The sequence below is a fragment of the Neoarius graeffei genome, chromosome 3 (genome assembly GCF_027579695.1).
Source record: "Neoarius graeffei isolate fNeoGra1 chromosome 3, fNeoGra1.pri, whole genome shotgun sequence".
NCBI classification, from domain to species: Eukaryota; Metazoa; Chordata; class Actinopteri; order Siluriformes; family Ariidae; genus Neoarius; species Neoarius graeffei.
In genome coordinates this window covers 98,963,634-98,983,388 of record NC_083571.1, presented here as the reverse complement: position 1 = coordinate 98,983,388, position 19,755 = coordinate 98,963,634, and the positions used below count along the sequence as shown (strand labels likewise).

General features: G+C 41.4%; 1 protein-coding gene across 3 annotated transcripts in view; it reads left to right on the top strand.

Moving 5' to 3' along the window:
- The window catches only part of LOC132883759 (kelch-like protein 29), a 493,942-nt gene that overhangs the window by 18,784 nt on the left and 455,403 nt on the right, over positions 1–19,755 (top strand). The window lies entirely within an intron of this gene.

Below are 19,755 nucleotides of genomic sequence, written 5' to 3'. Positions count from 1 at the left end.
CCATCAGTATCTATTATAAAAGCAGAAAGGCATACCAGTAACAGGTTATTTCTTCTGTTGTTTTTATCTCATCTTATTCATTTCTTGTCAGTTTTTATATAGCAATTATTTTGTCATGTTTGTCCGTTTTTTTCCCCATTTTGCATCACGCTGTTGTGCATACTAACTTAATTTTTTTTTTTTTTTTGTGCCTCTGCCGATTGCTTCAGCACTAGAAAATAAATTATTTGATTTATAGCTTACTATAGTTGTATGAAATCCAGTCTATTTTCTTGTCCCATGGCAGGATTGGTCTTCATGTCTTCCTGGAAATGCCAAACTGTACAAACCACAAGTAAAATTCTGTCACCTGGCCCTTGGAGGTTTTGTATTCAGACAGCGAAAGCTCTTTAAAAGGTCAAGTTTAGGACCTCATGCATGTCTGAACCTTTGAGTAGAATTCATTTTAACTGGGTTAGCCTACTGTGATACCTGTACAATGCAGCGTGCAACTATTTATTCCTGGGATTTTCACTGACCAAGCGTTTATCCAAGGGTTTGTGTTAGTGCTCAGTGCTTCAAGTTTAAATCTTAAAAAAAAAAAAAAAAAATGGTGCCCTGAGTATTAATCTTTTTCACAGTGTCCTGGATACCAGGGATTCTTAAACATTTTGCAGCCAGGGTGTCTCTTGCTGCAAAGACAAAATTCTTCATACAGATGTATTTTGGGCATTGTTCAAATATGTGGCAAGTTATTCACAGTACTGTTCTGCCTATCTATTGGTGCGTTTTATTCTTAAATGTCCCACCAACAGAACACATTATGTCCAAGTTGATATTATTAATAGGCCTATTTGTTTTTAAGTTAGTAAGGTTTGGATTAGTAAACTCATTTAATTTAGCTGACCAACCAAACAGGTGAATATTTTTAAATAATATTGGCTGGCTTATCATGCGAGCTGAATGGAATATATCTGATATACCACGAAAAAAAGCCATTATTATTATTATTATTATGAAGAAACCTTTGTCATATGCACACTTCAAGCACAGTGAGATTCATCCTCTGCATTTAACCCATCTGAAGCAGTGAACACACGTGCGCGCACACACCCAGAGCAGTAGGCAGCCATACTACAGCGCCCGGGGAGCAGTCAGGGGTTAGGTACCTTGCTCAAGGGCACTTCAGCCCAAGGCCGCCCCATGTTAACCTAACCGCATGTCTTTGGACTGTGGGGGAAATTGGAGCACCCAGAGGAAACCCACGCAGACACAGGGAGAACATGCAAACTCTACACAGAAAGGCCCCCGTCGGTGGCTGGGCTTGAACCCAGAACCTTCTGCTGTGAGGCGACAGTGCTAACCACTACACCACCGTTGTTGTTGTTGTTATTATTATTATACACTCTTTCCAGTTTTTCGATGTCCGTTGGTATGTACAGGGTGTTTCAAAAAATTTTAAATGAGGAGCGTTATGTTTGGAGAAAGGAAAACACTGCATTCCAGCATAAGAACCTTATCCCATCTGTGAAACATGGTGGTGGTGGTATCATGGTTTGGGCCTGTTTTGCTGCATCTGGGCCAGGACGGCTTGCCATCATTGATGGAACAATGAATTCTGAATTATACCAGCGAATTCTAAAGGAAAATGTCAGGACATCTGTCCATGAACTGAATTTCAAGAGAAGGTGGGTCATGCAGCAAGACGACGACCCTAAGCACACAAGTCGTTCTACCAAAGAATGATTAAAGAAGAATAAAGTTAATGGTTTGGAATGGCCAAGTCAAAGTCCTGACCTTAATTCAATCGAAATGTTGTGGAAGGACCTGAAGCGAGCAGTTCATGTGAGGAAACCCACCAACATCCCAGAGTTGAAGCTGTTCTGTACGGAGGAACGGGCTAAAATTCCTCCAAGCCAGTGTGCAGGACTGATCAACAGTTACCGGAAATGTTTAGTTGCAGTTATTGCTGCACAAGGGGGTCACACCAGATACTGAAAGCAAAGGTTCACATACTTTTGCCACTCACAGATATGTAATATTGGATCATTTTCCTGAATAAATAAATGACCAAGTATAATATTTTTGTCTCATTTGTTTAACCGGGCTCTCTTTATCTACTTTTAGGACTTGCGTGAAAATCTGATGTTGTTTTAGGTCATATTTATGCAGAAATATAGAAACTTCTAAAGGGTTCACAAACTATCAAGCACCACTGTAAATCTGTTCCAGCATGACAGTACCCCTGTGCACAAAGCAAGCTCCTTAAAGGCATAGTTTGCCAAGGTTGGTGTGGAAGAATGCTGAATTTTCTCAGTACCACGATTTGAACGGTTGAACGAAGATTCGATACAAAGAGAATATAGATATGTGTGGTTTTGACCCATATTATTTAAAAAAGTCAGACTTTTTTTTTTTTTTGAAGATAAGGCGCTTCTACCGGCCATTGAGTACCCAGATATCGCGTTCTATCTGGTTTGGCTGCTGAAGAATCAAGTCTGATCTTGGACAAACATTTTCTGAGTGGGTGCCCAGTCTGGATTGTTTCTTTCGTATAATTTTGCTGGCGCTCCTAGAAGCGAAATGGTAATACACGTGTCAAAATTATAACAACAACCCAGTGAACCACGACAAGAGAACGCTCATTTTATAGCAAAATTTTAGCAACACGAAATAAAATTCTTCCATGATATAATCGAGAGAGCTTTTGAATCTCATCTGAGATAAAATGATTCCTGCAAACGCGAGCTGTTTTGTTTTTTAGCCTCTGTTAGATCAGCCCTGCCGATGTTGTTCAGCCGTGCTCGTCTCCTCTCCGTACTAAGCCTCAGCGTTTCCTCGCCCTTTTTCCGAATCACGGACGGAATTCTAAAAAATCGGAGCGTGCCACAGTCACAAGTACTGTTGTGACCACAACCATATACAGCATGAAGATATGGCATCGCTAAAAGAACACTTAAAGCACTGGAAAAGCAGAGTTGCGCACGCGTGACTGTTTTCTCTGACCCCGCATTTGTATATCCACCAACATGGCCGACATCCAGGTTTCTCTTTTGCTTTGACGTCACTTGCAAGTCAGATGCCCCTTTTCCACCAAAGCAGTTCCAGGGCTGGTTCGGGGCCAGTGCTTAGTTTGGAACCGGGTTTTCTGTTTCCACTGACAAAGAACTGGCTCTGGGGCCAGAAAAAACGGTTCCAGGCTAGCACCAACTCTCTGCTGGGCCAGAGGAAAGAACCGCTTACGTCAGCGGGGGGGGGGGGCGGAGTTGTTAAGACCGACAACAATGACGAGACGGCGAAAGATCGCCGTTTTTAAGCAACGAGAAGCAGCAGCTGTACAAACGTGAAGTCATCCATTGTTGTTGTTGTTGTTGCTGCTGCTTCTTCCGCTTTGTTTTTGCTTCGATATTCGCGCCAAGGTTTATGCAAACGTAGCGACGTAACTGACGTATACAGCGACGTAATGATGTATACAACGACGTAATGACACATACAACGACGTAACTGACGTATACAGCGACGTAATGACATGTCTTAGCACCGCGAGCGATGGAAAAGCAAGCTGGTTCTCAGCTGGCTCGCAAGTTGAACGAGTTGTGAACCAGCACCGGCTCCGAAGCAGCCCTGGAACTGATTTGGTGGAAAAGGGGTAAAAGATTGACTGACTGAAATGAGCACAAATCCCCACAACCACACTCCATAATCTAGTGGAAAGGCTTCCCAGTAGAGTGGAGGAAGGTTATTATAATAGCAAAGAGGAGATTAAATCTGGAAGGTGATGTTCAAAAAGCACGTGACGGTCGGGTGTCCACATACTTTTAGTCGTATAATGTATCACGAATAATGTATCAAAATCAGACATTTAATTAAGGACACAGGGATGATATTCATGCATGTCTGTTGTTAATTAATGATTAGTAAAGAACAGCTGTGGGTTCAGTGAATGAATTATAAGTGGGATAGATTTGCCAGTTTGGATTTGATATTCTTGCAGGATGAAAATGAAATTGTAAATGAAACGGTAAAGCTATTACTTTTCCTCTAGCATATGTACCGTAAGCATGAGTGATGAATAGCATGTGCTTACAAAACACATTCATAGTAATTCACAGCTCACACTGGCATACGTGCTGTCAATGAGGCTTAACTGGTCTGTGCCTAAGACCAATGAGGTGTTTACTCACAATATACAGCAGAGACAACAACACAGCTGCTTTTATGAACTCCAGTGTTCTAGAGAACTCTTATTATTGTGGGCGCGCTATGCGTTTTTTTTTTTTTTTTGGAGGCTTTTGTCCGAAACAATTAGTTTTTTTGGACGTTCTGGGGTTTTAATGTTCTGAACCACCACTGCCCTGCTCCTTAAAACGTGGATCATAAATTCTCTGCAAATGAGAAGTGTGGGCAGTTATTTTATGAATAGTTCAATGTCCTGGGTAGAAAATTGCATGTATAATGTGTATGATTTGCATAGGCATCATTATTTCATCTTCTTACCTTACTCCTCTCAAACAGACTGTGCTGTGGTTTAACACGTCCATCTCCTTAGATCACCATGCTTACAGCGCGCGCACACTCTCGCGCTCTCTCGCGCTCTCTCTCTGTCTCTCATGGTGATTAAGACATGTCAAGCTCAGGCGAATGTGTGTGGTGCAGTGGCGCGCCGGCCCCCTGGGGTATTTTGTCACAGCAGGGGTCATACCATGCCATCACGTCTCACCCATTGAGCCTAATACGTGTGAGTGAATGAGCTGCATTCACAGGCTATCATGATCAAGCACAGCGTATGAGCATGTTTAAAGGCCATTAGACTGAGTATTGTGCAGTGTAGTGCCATTTGAAGAAATATGAAGTGCAAAAATATCTCCGTCCTGGAGTTACCACCAAGCACTAGGTTCTGACACACTGCAGGTGCTAAAAAAAGGTAACTGGACTTGCTTGAAATCCTTGAAGATGTTTCTCCTCTCATCCAAAAGGCTTCTTCAGTTCTGTCTGACTAGTGGGGAGTTCCAGGTATTTATCCTCTAGTGCAGGGGTCACCAAGCTTTTTTCTCTGGGAGCCACATTGTCGTTCCTGACTGTGATGGGGGCCGGGGTCGAGTCAGCTATATAACATAGAATTGTATGACCCAGACAACTATGACCACCAGCAGGCCTCATTGTGTAGTAGAGATTACTAACCTGGCACAGCCATCCCCACTACTATATCCACACTACTATATCAACACTTGATTCCTGGCACATATTTGTTTATCTTTACTAGTGGTTTGCAAAAGTAGTAATCGAGTCTTCACACTTTGTTTTAATTTGAAATACCACAGATATTCCATTTATTTATTTTCTAATAAAAATAACATCAAAGCTGTCAAGGTAAGAAACATCTGCCTAGTTGAAGTGATTGACACTGGCAAAGGTGAGTGGAAAATTATAAATTGTAGGTAGGCCTGTTGATATTATTAATAATATTAATAATAATAATTGTGTGCAGCACTTAATAAAGGTCAAATAAATAGGCCTATAAAATAAATACATTTAAAAAAACCAGTGAAATTATAATAATATGAGCAATAGATCACAGCAGTTGTGCTGTGTCCTGCACGTCATTGCTCTCATCCATGGCCAAAGCAAAAAACTCGAATTCTGACGCTTTCTCATTCAGCTGGTCATACACATTGTCCCCCAAATCTTCGGTTCGCCTGGTCATAGTAGGTGCGGAGAGACTCACCGCGTTGAGCGCATCCTTCTTGTCGGGACACACCTCCTCGGCCACAGCAAGCATGCATACTTTAACAAAGTCCCCATCAGTAAACGGCTTTCCATGGGTAGCTCGTAGGTGAGCTACCTTATAGCTAGCTCGGACAGCAGCCTGGTTGATCTGGGTTTGGCGAAGGAATACATTCTGTTGTGCAGCCAGTCCGCATTTCATCCTCCGAATCCTGTCTTCTCTTGTTTGCCCTCGCAAACTAGCATACTCTTTGTGGTGGGTTTCGTAGTGACGACGCAGATTATATTCTTTGAAAACCGACACACTTTCTTTACATACAAGACAAACTGCACGGTCCTTACACTGAACGAAAAAATAATCGGTGGTCCACTGTTCTTTAAAAACTCTGCACTCTCTGTCAGCTTTTCGCTGACCGCTAGCCATTTTGCTGTCCTGAACACTGACAGTTCTCTGCGCGTGCGCTGCCTGTCACTGCTTGATCGCGAGCATATGACGAAAATTCGGAAAATATGAATAGTTCATTTTATAACTAAATATCAATTTTAATTGATAAAATCAACAGAATACAAGATGCAGACATGTTATTATTTGCCAAAAAGTAATTTAAAAAAATAGGCCATGACCACTTTTGGGGATTGCCTCATAGGGCTGGTTCAAGTGGTGGGGGGCAGAGGGGCTGGGGGGCAGAGGGGCTGGGGGGCCGGTCACAGGGGGGTGGCGGGCCGGAGTCGGCCCGCGGGCCGTAGTTTGATGACCCCTGCTCTAGTGGATCAAAAGCAGCCCTAAAGAGAGTCGTTGAGGTCACCTGGGTCGTTGAGTCATCCTGTAGGTGTTAGGGTTACTGGGGGCCGGGTGTGAACGGTGTTCGCAGCCTAGAGCAGAGGTGGACAAAGTACCCAACTCCATTACTTAAAGTGCATATCCTGGACCAATTTAGTGGGGTTTTTTTTATATAAAAGTATGTCCCTTTACACACTCATCCAGAAGGGTAATTTTGCACAAGGCCATCTGTCTACAGCAGATGATGGCTGCGACTACACGAGGAAATCGTGCCTTCTGTGTGTACAAATTAGTTTTATTAGTGTGCATAGTTTTATATAACTTTAATTTTTTTATTGTGTGTGAACATTTTGAAAAGCATTTTTATATAATTTATATAACTTTTTATATTGTGTGTGAACATTTTGAAAAGCAGTCTTATCCAATAAAAAAAAGAAATTCAAGAAATGGTTCAGTTACTTATTTAAAAGAAAAGCTGTATACAAAAGTGAATGCAATGCAGTGGTTCATACAAAACAGCAAGAGTGCTGCTTGTTCTAGTCATGTGGTTGTGACGTCATCGTAAACAAATCTGTTCTACTCATCCAGACGATCTGTTAACCATTTTAATAATTACGTGATAACATTGAAGAAATTTGCAGAAAACCACCAGGTTGTTTTCTCATAAATCAGCGCTGACATGGGATTCAGAAGGAGGCGTCCCGCACGTGATGTCAAGAAAATCAATATAAATGGCTTGATTTCAGCTGAATTTTTCTGGTATTGGGCAAGGTAAAAAAAATTGCACAAAATGCAAAATGTGACAGATATTTGACCAAAGTTTAATATAAAATAAGAGAATTACATTGATCTTGCTCCTAAATATACCCAAGATGTGCACTTTAAGGCTACATCCACACGACAACAGCAACGAGATGTTATTTAAAAAAATATCGCATCCACATGGGCAACGATCAGTAAAATATCAGGTCCATATGGCAACGCAACGCTTGCTGAAAACGATGCAATACACATGCCACACCTCTAGGGGCGCTGTAAGACGGTCCCTTCGGAGACACCAGAACAATAGAAGAAGTAAGGACGCATGCGCATAAACTATTATGCGCGAGACTTCATATTAGCCACAAAGTCAGAAAAATCTGTTCGTAAAATTACATTATAATGACCAAATACAATGAAAAGTATTTTTCCAGTCTCACCTGTGAAAGGTAATCCCATGTGATCTCGTTTGGACGGTAAACCTGTTGGTACAGTTAAACGTAGCACATGAATGAGGCATCTTTATTCTCCTCTTTGACCCATCCAATATGGCGGCGAGGATGACGTATGATTCTACGCGGAAGGCGGCGTCTTTAATGGTCCGGAATAAATTGAATGCTACACGTTGATGGATTAATTTGTTCTTCTACGCCCTTTTTGAGGAATGTATTGTAGGACTTAAACCAACATCTGAAGAGGTGAGATCGCTCCTTTTTTTCCCTATTTTTGCTGGCGGGATTGACTCTGCCCTAAGGACTATTTTCTCTCTCTCTCTCTCTCTCTCTCTTTGCACCATTACACAATAAATATTCACAGTGAAAATATTTTGTAAGCGCGTTTCATGAACCAAGTTATAGGATTTGTTGACAACTCGCATCGAGTTCGTTACACTTCTACCCAACGTGAAGCACTCACGGTCATGTGGTTGTGACGTCATCGTAAACAAATCCGTTCTACTCATCCAGACGACTTCGCAACGGCAACGTTGCTAGATCTTTCCACTCTGGAACCCGTTCTCAAAAGACTGCGTTTTGGGGCACCCAAAACGCCGGTGCCGTGTGGACGCCAGGCCTAAACGATAAACAATTGTATCGGATTCACCTGAATCCGTTGCCGTGTGGACAGGGCCTAAGTCAGAGTACAGCTATGACTGATCAAATGTTACTCTGATACAAGTGAAAGTTGTCCAGTCAAATTTTTACTTAAGCTAAAGTACTGAAGTACTTGCTTTTAAAAATATTTAAGTATTAAAAGTACATTTTCCGTCAACGCATTGTTGTATTATTGCCACAACACTTACAAAACCTAATGCCTCTACCAAGGACAGAAATGTGAATTCACAAAACGAACGCATGCTGTGCCATCATGGTGGTTTAACGTTAAGCTAGCTAGTCAGTGAAGCTCCACCTGACATGCTAGCAAACTCTTTTCAAATTCGAAATCATATCGGGTAGCTAATGCTACTAGAAAAGAAAGATTTCTACATTGTTTATTTGGCAAGATTATGTTAAAACATATTTCTGAAAGGACTTCAGACAAGCTAATGTTATTCCTGTTTGTGTAACTCTGTTTTTACATGCTAACTAACAGTGTCCAAGTTAACTAGCTATGTGTAAATGTTAGCCGTGGACAAGACTACAGCAACTTGGTGGGCAAATCCATAGAAAGTCATTTGACTAACCAGACTGCATAGCTACGTTTGCAACATTATTGCTAGCTCTAAAAGCACAGACAACTTCATTGCAAGCTTTCTCTTGGAATAAAACATTTACATCCCTCAATATGCTTCCGCACGGCAAGTTTTTGTAGGCTGTGATGTGGTTCGTTTTCGGCAAACATTTAAAATGAAACTAATCTTTAATCCTTTCAGAAAACTGAAACATGGGTTCCAGGTATGGCCACAGGTGCGTGCGTTCCCCAGAAGAACTGCCTCCTTCCATTCTGCCATCAACTGATTGTGTTCAAATGCTGTTGAGAAATAATTGAACTTGATTTTATGCAGTCTATGGATGTGACGTGATCCTAGTGATTACTGATCGGCTGTCTCAATGTCACCTGCGAAAAACCAATCACGTTTTAGAAAAGAAAAGAAAAAACATCCACTTTCGAAGCTGCTTCATCGTAACGAGGACCTTGATAGAAATGTAGTGGAGTGAAAAATACAATATTTGCCTTTCAAATATAGTGAAGTTAATGTCATAAGTTTCCAAATAAAATAATAAAGTAAAGTACAGATACTCAAAGTGTACTTAAGTACAGTACTCGAGTAAGGTGGGGTTTACATTAGACCGTATCTGTCTCATTTTCGTCGCGGATGCACTGTCCGTGCACATTAAAACGCCGGGAAAACGACTCCACAGGCGGAACAACTTGAATCCGCCAGGGCCCACGTATTCAACCCAGTTCGTATTTGATCCGGTGCTGTGTAAACATTGTGATACGCGGAAACGCAGTGCTGAGCTCTAGCTCTAGCTGTACTTTGTTACTGTCCACCTCTGGCCTCGAGAGTCGTTAGGGTGATCTGGGGGTCGTTGGCTCTCTCTGCCATCATGTGAGTCATTGAAGTCAGCTGAGTTTTGGTGACTTCAATGACTCACATGATGGCAGCGAGAGCCAATGACCCACAGGTCACCCTAACGACTGTCTAGGCTGCTAACACCATTCACACTCGGCCTCCAGTGACCCTAAAGGCCAATTTATGCTGACAACGCAGTCCTCGCAGATGACGTCGCAGATGGCGTCTGCGTAGCCCCCCCCTTTGCAGACGCTCTGCGCGCACCTCCCAAAAATTGTGACCACCGCAGAAGCCTCGCAGACAGCGTCGCAGACAAGAGGGCTCTGATTGGTCCACTCTACATCCGCTGTACACGCACTTCCGCTTCCCTACTTTCCCGGTTTGGTTTGTTTTCACGACCGCCATTTTTAAAAACACGAGCGAAGATGGAGCAGCACGAAGAGCGGTTGATCGAGGAAGTGAGGAAGTACGTACATCTATACGACTCCAGTTCTAGTCGTTATAAGTAACCGGAGGATAAACACTCCACTAACCACACCCACCAACTACTCCTAGCGATTTCGCGACTTCGCGCCCCCTTGCGTTGTGGCAGTGAATAACATCGCGCACGCCTATTACTCCCCGCTCAACGATAAATTACAACTGTCTGCGAAAAGCTATCTGCGAAAGCCTTGTCGCAAGAGCATGCAGAGGCCCTAACACCTACAGGATGACTCAGTGACCTATGTGACCTCATTGATTCTCCTTAGGGTTGCTTTTGGTCCACTAGAGGATAAATACCTGGAACTCCCCACTAGTCAGACAGAACTGAAGAAGCCTTTCGGATGAGAGGTGAAACGTCTAAGAATTTCAAGCAAGTCCAGTTGCCTTTTTTTAGCACCTACAGTTTACTATGACCTGGATGAGTGAGAACCTTCACAGACATAGTTCTGACACGCTGTGACTGATTTTTATTCTCGGGTTGTAGTATGAAGAACTAAGGCGAAGAACTCAAAATATTTGCATGAAAAATGTTTACCTTATACAATGATTTAATCATAACTCAATTTCAAAACTTATAGATGGCCTTTATAATAATTTTTTTTGTTAATGGCATCAGAGATTCAGTGCATTGTTGACGCTAAAGCAGTTCTTGGACAATAATGACAGAAATCACAGAAAACTTTGCTGCATTATTGACTGAGTGCTGGTAGTATTCATCATGGGTTAGAAGCATTGAGTAGGACTGGAGAGTAATGCAGCTTGGTCATGGACTGAATTTCAGCATTGAAATATACACCCCATTCCCACTCGCAGTGAAAACCGTAAATTTTCTATTGTTGTTATTATTATGATGTGGGAATGGAAGTAAAAACGGCAAAGTCAAAACGTTAATCTACCCACTGTCAATCTAGGAACATTTATGGAAATCTTTTGTTATGGCTCCAATGGGAACCAGAATCAACCATCAGATTTACGTCTTGTGACAGTCGTGATGTTGCTGGCGGTGATGTAAATGGTGATGTAGTGATATTGCGACGGCACTACTCATACTGCCTCAGTGTAAAACAACTGGCAGCGAACTCAAAACAATAAGCAAATAAAACATCGGCAGATACAGTAGGAGCGCCATATTCGCAGGGGGTATGTTCCAAGATCTAACACAAATAGCCGAAACCACGGAACCTTATACGTATAAAGCTTTGTTTTTTGTTGATATAAATACCTATGATAAAGTTTAATTTATATACTACACACAATATGACATCAACAACAATAACTAATACTAAAATAACAGTTATAACAATATACTGTAATAAAAATTATGTGAACGTAGTCTCTCTCTCGGGCGGCACGGTGGTGTAGTGGTTAGCGCTGTCGCCTCACAGCAAGAAGGTCCTGGGTTCGAGCCCCGGGGCCGGCGAGGGCCTTTCTATGCAGAGTTTGCATGTTGTCCGCGTGGGTTTCCTCTGGGTGCTCCGGTTTCCCCCACAGTCCAAAGACATGCGGGTTAGGTTAACTGGTGACTCTAAATTGACCGTAGGTGTGAATGATTGTCTATGTGTCAGCCCTGTGATGACCTGGCGACTTGTCCAGGGTGTACCCCGCCTTTCGCCCGTAGTCAGCTGGGATAGGCTCCAGCTTGCCTGTGACCCTGTAGAGCAGGATAAAGTGGCTAGAGATAATGAGATGAGTCTCTCTCTCTCTCTCACTCACATGAATGGGACTCTGGCATTTTTGCTTCATATTTTTATCATGGCTGAGGTGCAGAGACGTATGCAACCTTTTAATTACACAGGATAGTCAAGGCAGCAAAAAAAAAAACATGTGAAAGTATATAGATACAGCAGTCTTGCTGTACAAGCAGTTAAAATTGTTATAAATAGCCTTTACGTGAACAAAACAAATGTTCAGAAACGGGAAGAGAACTTTCTCAACAGAGACCTGATGCAGCTCAAGTCATGCTATGTTGCCAACTTGCTAATATCTTAGCTTGGGCTTTTCACAACAATGGACTTGCTTCCTCGTGAATTATACATCATATCCAATCTCACATGGTTGGCGCGCTGTAGCATTCCGTTATATACAGTCAGGTGGGAATGCATGATGTCTGTTACTTTCCATTATGGAAGAATGAGTGGGAATGAAAATGTATCTATTCCGTATGGTTTTTACCTCATACAGTACAGATTTTGTATGTGACTGTAGGGACTATAGCAACAAAATGAACTTCAGTAAATTAAAGTATCGAAAAAGCTTCAAGTCAAGACAGGATACCTGATAGCTAACTAGATAGACTGCAAAACCACACTTGGACATAATTTTAGTACATGCTTGAATAATTAAGTTATTCCATGAAATTGAGTTGTACATGAGCTGGTAGCCGAGGCGCGTCGCACCAATTTGGCTATAAGCCATGTACGACGAGATTGAGTGGAATAACTGTTTTATTCTATCCACATTCACTGGATTTTGAGAAACGGAGCATTTTTATTCGAGCAAATTCGATAAATAGCTTTTTATACAAAACGTCCAACAAAATAATTTCTGCTTAGAATGTAAACAAGCCAGCGAAATGACAGTAGCGATTTGTGAAAAATGCTATAATAATTATTGAAAAACAAAAAAGATATGTTCTTACCATCAAATACTTTAATTCCATGTTTTGTTGCTTTTTTATTTTTTGGGGTTTTGTTTTTGAGTAGACTTTTTTTTTATTTCGTCCTCGGTTGGTTCAGCAACATGCTCCGCCATTTTGTTTTTCTCTATTCATGGTATATAAGGTGATGTCCTAGTAGTAGAGTAGCCAATCAGAGCGCGCGATTGCTCATATCCAGTGAATGTGGATAGAATAATAAGGTTTATAAAAAATGCTTTCAGTTTAGCTTGAATGTCGCTTGAACGTTGACTATATACATACTGTATTTGCAGTCACAAAGCTTTTCAATACTTTCTCCACTATGTGGTGTCTTGAGCAATTATGGTAATAAATCTTGACTAGTTTATTTCATATATTTCAATTTTGCACAATTTATATGGTATTATGATTTTGCATTAAAATATGATCTAATTTATTTAAATATAGTGATTTTTATGTTTGGGTATATTCTGAAATATTATGCATGTGATATGGCACTTCCTGTAAATTGTTTGGGATGAATGATTGGATATCTGCGTGAGTTCAAGCGTTTGTCAAGTTATGCTACTTGTTTAAGAAGCTACAAGTTGTAATATCTTTTTTTTTTTTTTTTTAAGTTTACCGCCAAGAACTACAAGTTGTAAAAACCTTTGTTAGACTCACTAAGGAACTGTAAGTTGTACAATCCTCTCAGTCCACAAGCAGGCAAAAGTGGTATGTTACGTTTTGTTTGGTTATTATTTTAATAATGTCTAAGATTGTTTTGTGTATTTGATCGTATGATTGTTGTATGCTTTATTTTGTCTAGTTCTACGGTGTTTTTGTGTTTGTCGGCGCAATAAAACATCAGTGATTTAAGAACCTGGGCCTTGGATGTATGGCTAAAGGCCAATTTATGCTGACAACCCAGTCCTCGCAGATGGCGTCGCAGACGGCGTCTGTGAAGCCCCCCACCTTCGCAGACGCTCTGCGCGCACCTCCCAAAAATTGTGACCACCGCAGACAGCCTCACAGACAGCGTCGCAGACAAGAGGGCTCTGATTGGTCCACTCTACATCCGCTGTACACGCACTTCCGCTTCCCTACTTTCCCGGTTTGGTTTGTTTTCACGACCGCCATTTTTAAAAACACGAGCAAAGATGGAGCAGCACGAAGAGCGGTTGATCGAGGAAGTGAGGAAGTACGTACATCTATACGACTCCAGTTCTAGTCATTATAAGTAACCGGAGGATAAACACTCCACTAACCACACCCACCAACTACTCCTAGCGATTTCGCGACTTCGCGCCCCCTTGCGTTGTGGCGGTGAATAACATCGCGCACGCCTATTACTCCCCGCTCAACGATAAATTACAACTGTCTGCGAAAAGCTATCTGCGAAAGCCTTGTCGCAAGAGCATGCAGAGGCCCTAAGGGCGGCATACATACAAACTGGTGACAAACAAAAAACATAATGCATCATAGAAGCTATTATTATGACCACGACAAGCCGCTAGAGCAGCTATAAAGTCCCTAGCCACAGATTTTACATGTCTTTTACACTGTACTAGAGCAATGAACACCATTCTCCCAAAATGCATACAATATTCCCTCAAATTCTGTTTTGATGGTGGTAGTACTGGAGACCACTGGTACACCTCTCTAAAACCTCCCATTGATGTTTTATTGAGTTGACTGAAGGTCACTGTATATGGCTTCCATCATTTTCATACTCATTAAACATTTATGGCATGTGGCAAACGCCCTTATCCAGAGCAACTTAAAGAAGCGAAAGTTACATTTTCTTTTTATATTATTCTCATTTATACAACCGAGTAGTAGGTCTTGAGCAGTGACAGCTTGGCCATGAGCTCATGACCTTCTGCTTAATAGTCCACCGAACTACTACTTCCCAAACTGCTTAGTGAGCCTTCATCAGGGTGCATCAGTTGCCCCCTAAAAATGAAAAGTTCCTCTGATTATGATCCATTTTTGTTTTTATGTTCCTTTTGGTAAGAAAACACACTGGGTGAAATATTTTGACAAAATTCAAAAGTTTAATGGTGGCACCAGGAGCTCAAAGTTATGGAAAAAGCTGCTATTTTATGACAAAATTTCGATCACTTTTCATGATACATTATGGCACCTTATAGAGTATACCAAATATCTTAGATACACATTTTTAGTACATATTCTAAATATATTATCAAACACAGTTTGAGTTTTAGCTGTTCATTGAATCATTGTTCAACTACTTTTAAACAATACAAATGTATTATGAATCACATGAATGCTTCTCAATCCCTTGCAAAGGTTCTTAACATGATCTCTGGGTCACAAGAAATCAATAAATGGAGTCCAACATTGTGATTCAAACCTTACACAAAAACATAAAATAAGCGTTTTTTGGCAAAAAATTAACCTCATGTACCCCTTTTCCACCAAATCAGTTCCAGGGCTGGTTCGGAGCCGGTGCTGGTTCACAACTCGTTCAACTTGCGAGCCAGCTGAGAACCAGCTTGCTTTTCCATCGCTCGCGGTGCTAAGACAAGACACGTCATTACGTCACTGTATACGTCAGTTACGTCGTTGTATACGTCATTACGTCGCTGTATACGTCATTACGTCGCTGTATACGTCAGTTACGTCGCTACGTTTGCATAAACCTTGGCGCGAATATCGAAGCAAAAACAACACGGAAGAAGCAGCAGCAGCAACAACAACAACAATAATAATGGATGACTTCGCATTTGTACAGCTGCTGCTTCTCGTTGCTTAAAAATGGCGATCTTTCGCGGTCTTATTGTTGTCGGTCTTAACAACTCCGCCCCCCCCGCTGACGTAAGCGGTTCTTTCCTCTGGCCCAGCAGAGAGTTGGTGCTAGCCTGGAACCGTTTTTTCTGGCCCCAGAGCCAGTTCTTTGTCAGTGGAAACAGAAAACCCGGTTCCAAACTAAGCACTGGCCCCGAACCAGCCCTGGAACTGCTTTGGTGGAAAAGGGGCAATGGTGCCACCATTAGACTTTTGAATATGGTCAAAAAATTTTACAGGATGTCTTTATTGGTGAAATGGAACACCCAAACAAAAATGCATCAGATTTTATGAAAGTGAGGGCAACTGATGCACCCTAGCCTTCATGCCCTGTAGATGGAACATTGGCATCCTTCTGTATGTTTTTTTTTTTACCTCCATCAACTTTGTTGGAAGAGGTTATGTTTTCACCTCTTGTTTGTTTGTTTGTTTGTTTGTTTATCTGTTCCCAACATGACTCACAAAATAATGATCAGATTTTAATGAAATTTTGAGGAAAGGTGCACCATGGGCCAAGGAACAAATGATTAGATTTTAATGCAGATCCGAATATGTGGCTTGGCGGAGGTATACACTCTATCAAGTGCCCCTCTAGTTTCCTGATGTGACGAAGTTTTTTATTTTTTAGTATTTTTAGAGGATTCATTTGCATTTTTGGTAATAATATTTAAAAATAAAATAATAATTAAACTTTTATATTAATAATTTATCATGCTTATCATCTTATCAGTGCAAACTTGACACTTACAAAATGAAACAGCGCCATTATTAGAATGAGGCGCCCTTTTTTCTTCTTTTTTTTTTTTAAGTCTTCCTTTTGAAGCAGGATGTTTAGGGTTCAGGATATTATCTGACTAGTACACTATCTCACAGCTGTTGATTGCAGAATTGGAGAAGCCTTCCCCAGCTGCCTGAAACGTGTACATTGATTCTTGCAGCCGTTTCTCTTTACACCAAATACTTTGATCTGTAGACAGTAAATCCTCGGCATTGGATCAGTCTGCAGAGATCGACCTAGTTGTGAGTCTGAGACACTGTACCCAAGTCTCCTGATGACCAGTTGTATTTTTGCAAATAAAAATATATATTCTGTCAAGTGACAGGTTACTGATCTTTACTACAAAATACCAGGGGAAATCTGTGCAGCGATAAAACTGCAGTCTCGCCTCAAGTAGCTACGCGGCTCAGGAAATTTGACTTATTTGCCCGCATTTATTCTAGTGAATGCCAGGATGCAGGCTGTAGGGATTTGGAGATGGTGTTGACTGAGCGATTGACTCAGACTTGGAGCTGAGAGGGGAATTTTACCGTTGCTAAATGTCACAGCATTCAGAAACTTTAGAAACAGTGTCAGCTTTACTGACACCGATCGCTTAAGGTCCATCTCCTGTTTTATGGATGACCAAATGAAAGATCACTAACTTAATGGAACACAGGATCCCTCTGAGCTTCTGCTTTTAGCGTGGACAGAGATACCTCCAGAAACTCAATATTGAGAGTGTCTGTCGGCCTAATGGATAGTTTTCAGCCAAAGGGTCGGGTTAATGATGTGTCTAGACCTGAGTGTTCAGCTTTTTTGCGTTTTTGCACGAGTGCACTAATGAACCCATGTCTTAGTTGCATCAATCAGCAGCTGTAGTTATGCAAAAGAACTGCCAAAGTGTTCCATGTGAGTAACATCTTAGATGAGTTGAAGTCGAGTGAGTAAGAGTTAAAGCCTATGCTTCCATATCAGCCTCAGGTTCACAGAACAAGCCAGCATGTCATCACAACCCAAACGAGTAGAAACCTCTCTGGCCTGTCACTGTCTCAGGAGACACCTCTTCTCACATTACCCGCTGACAGTTAACATCTCAAACAGCCCTTACATTAACTTATGCCTGCCAATCAGCTGGCCCTTTACCCGTCTTTCCTGCATCTGTTGCTCAGCTCCTATCCAGTGTTTACCCACTCAGTTCTGCATTAATTGTGGAATTGAGAGAACGCAGCAGAAACAGGCCTGTCGGATGTAAACATAGTGTTTTATATCTGGTATTTGAAGATGCTCTATAAATAGTAATGAGACTTCACTGTCTGTCTGTGTTCAACACATTTTTTAGTAATTAGGAGGCCAAATTGAAAACATAACTACTCTGACGCACACTGCAGTGACTCTTTGCCTTCTCAAAGTATATTTTTTAGAATCACTTTTGGTTATTCCCCGCTGGCCGAAAGGCCCGAAGGGAGATTATGTCCTAGCAATTTCTGTCCAGCCGTCCGTCTGTCCCAGGAAGAGTGCTCACTTTCTGCACTCAACTCCTCTCACAATTTTTGGAGGATTTTCATAAACCTTGGCAGGGTTATTTGTTATATATCGGTAATACACATATTGCAATTTCATTAAATTGGGTCACGTTTTACCAGAGTTACAGCCCTTGGTTGACAAAATTATAATTTGACAATTTCATGAAGGTGTGCTTGCCTTCTGACATCAACTCCTCTCACAATTTTTGGACGAATTTCTCGAAGCTTGGCAAAAGGCCTTGTTATATGACGGTGATGCGCATATTGCGATTTAATTTCGTTGGTGAAAATTTTACCAGAGTTTTGAGCCTTGATTAAATAACTTGCACTTTGACAATTTCATGAGGGTGTACGCTCTTCTGAAATCAACTCCTCTCACAATTTGTGGAGGAATTTCACCAAACTTGGCAAAGGGCTTTGTTATATGACAGTTATACGCATATTGAAATTTCGTTTAAGTTGGACAGATTTTACAAGAGTTATGCCTTTGATTATTAACAAACTTGTACTTTGGCAATTTCATCAAGGTGTGTTTTGTTTTCTGAAATCAAATTCCCTCACGGGGCGGCACAGTGGTGTAGTGGTCGACCAACAAAGATCACTCCAAGAGCAAGGCGTGTAATAGTCAGCGAGGTCACAAAGGACCCCAGGGTAACTTCTAAGTAACTGAAGACCTCTCTCATATTGGCTAATGTTAATGTTCATGACTTCACCATCAGGAGAACACTGAACAACAATGGTGTGCATGGCAGGGTTGCAAGGAGAAAGCCACTGCTCTCCAAAAAGAACATTGCTGCTCGTCTGCAGTTTGCTAAAGATCACAACAAGCCAGAAAGACTATTGGAAAAATGTTTTGTGGACGGACGAGACCAAAATAGAACTTTTTGGTTTAAATGAGAAGCGCTATGTTTGGAGAAAGGAAAACATTGCATTCCAGCATAAGAACCTTATCTCATCTGTGAAACATGGTGGTGGTAGTATCATGGTTTGGGCCTGTTTTGCTGCATCTGGGCCAGGACGGTTTGCCATCATTGATGGAACGATGAATTCTGAATTTTACCAGCAAATTCTAAAGGAAAATGTCAGGATATCTGTCCATGAACTGAATTTCAAGAGAAGGTGGGTCATGCAGCAAGACAACGACCCTAAGCACACAAGTCGTTCTACCAAAGAACGGTTAAAGAAGAATAAAGTTCATGTTTTGGAATGACCAAGTTAAAGTCCTGACCTTAATCCAATCGAAATGTTGTGGAAGGACCTGAAGCAAACAGTTCATGTGAGGAAACCCACCAACATCCCAGAGTTGAAGCTGTTCTGTATGGAGGAATGGGCTAAAATTCCTCCAAGCCGGTGTGCAGGACTGATCAACAGTTACCGGAAATGTTTAGTTGCAGTTATTGCTGCACAAGGGGGCCACACCAGATACTGAAAGCAAAGGTTCACATACTTTTGCCACTCACAAGTATGTAATATTGGATCATTTTCCTGGATAAATAAATGACCATGTATAATATTTTTGTCTCATTTGTTTAACTGGGTTCTCTTTATCTACTTTTAGGACTTGTGTGAAAACCTGATGATGTTTTGGGTCATATTTATGCAGAAATATAGAAAATTCTAAAGGGTTCACAAACTTTCAAGCACCACTGTAGTTGCCAGCAGGCAATATTGTGCTCTCAGAGCACTCTTGTTATATCTTGAAATTCTTTTTGCATCCCCCCCCCCAAAAAAAAGGCCGTCCGGTCATTTCATTCGGTCCAAATGAAACAATTAGATGGCCTACCTGCCTATCTACTTGTGTGCACT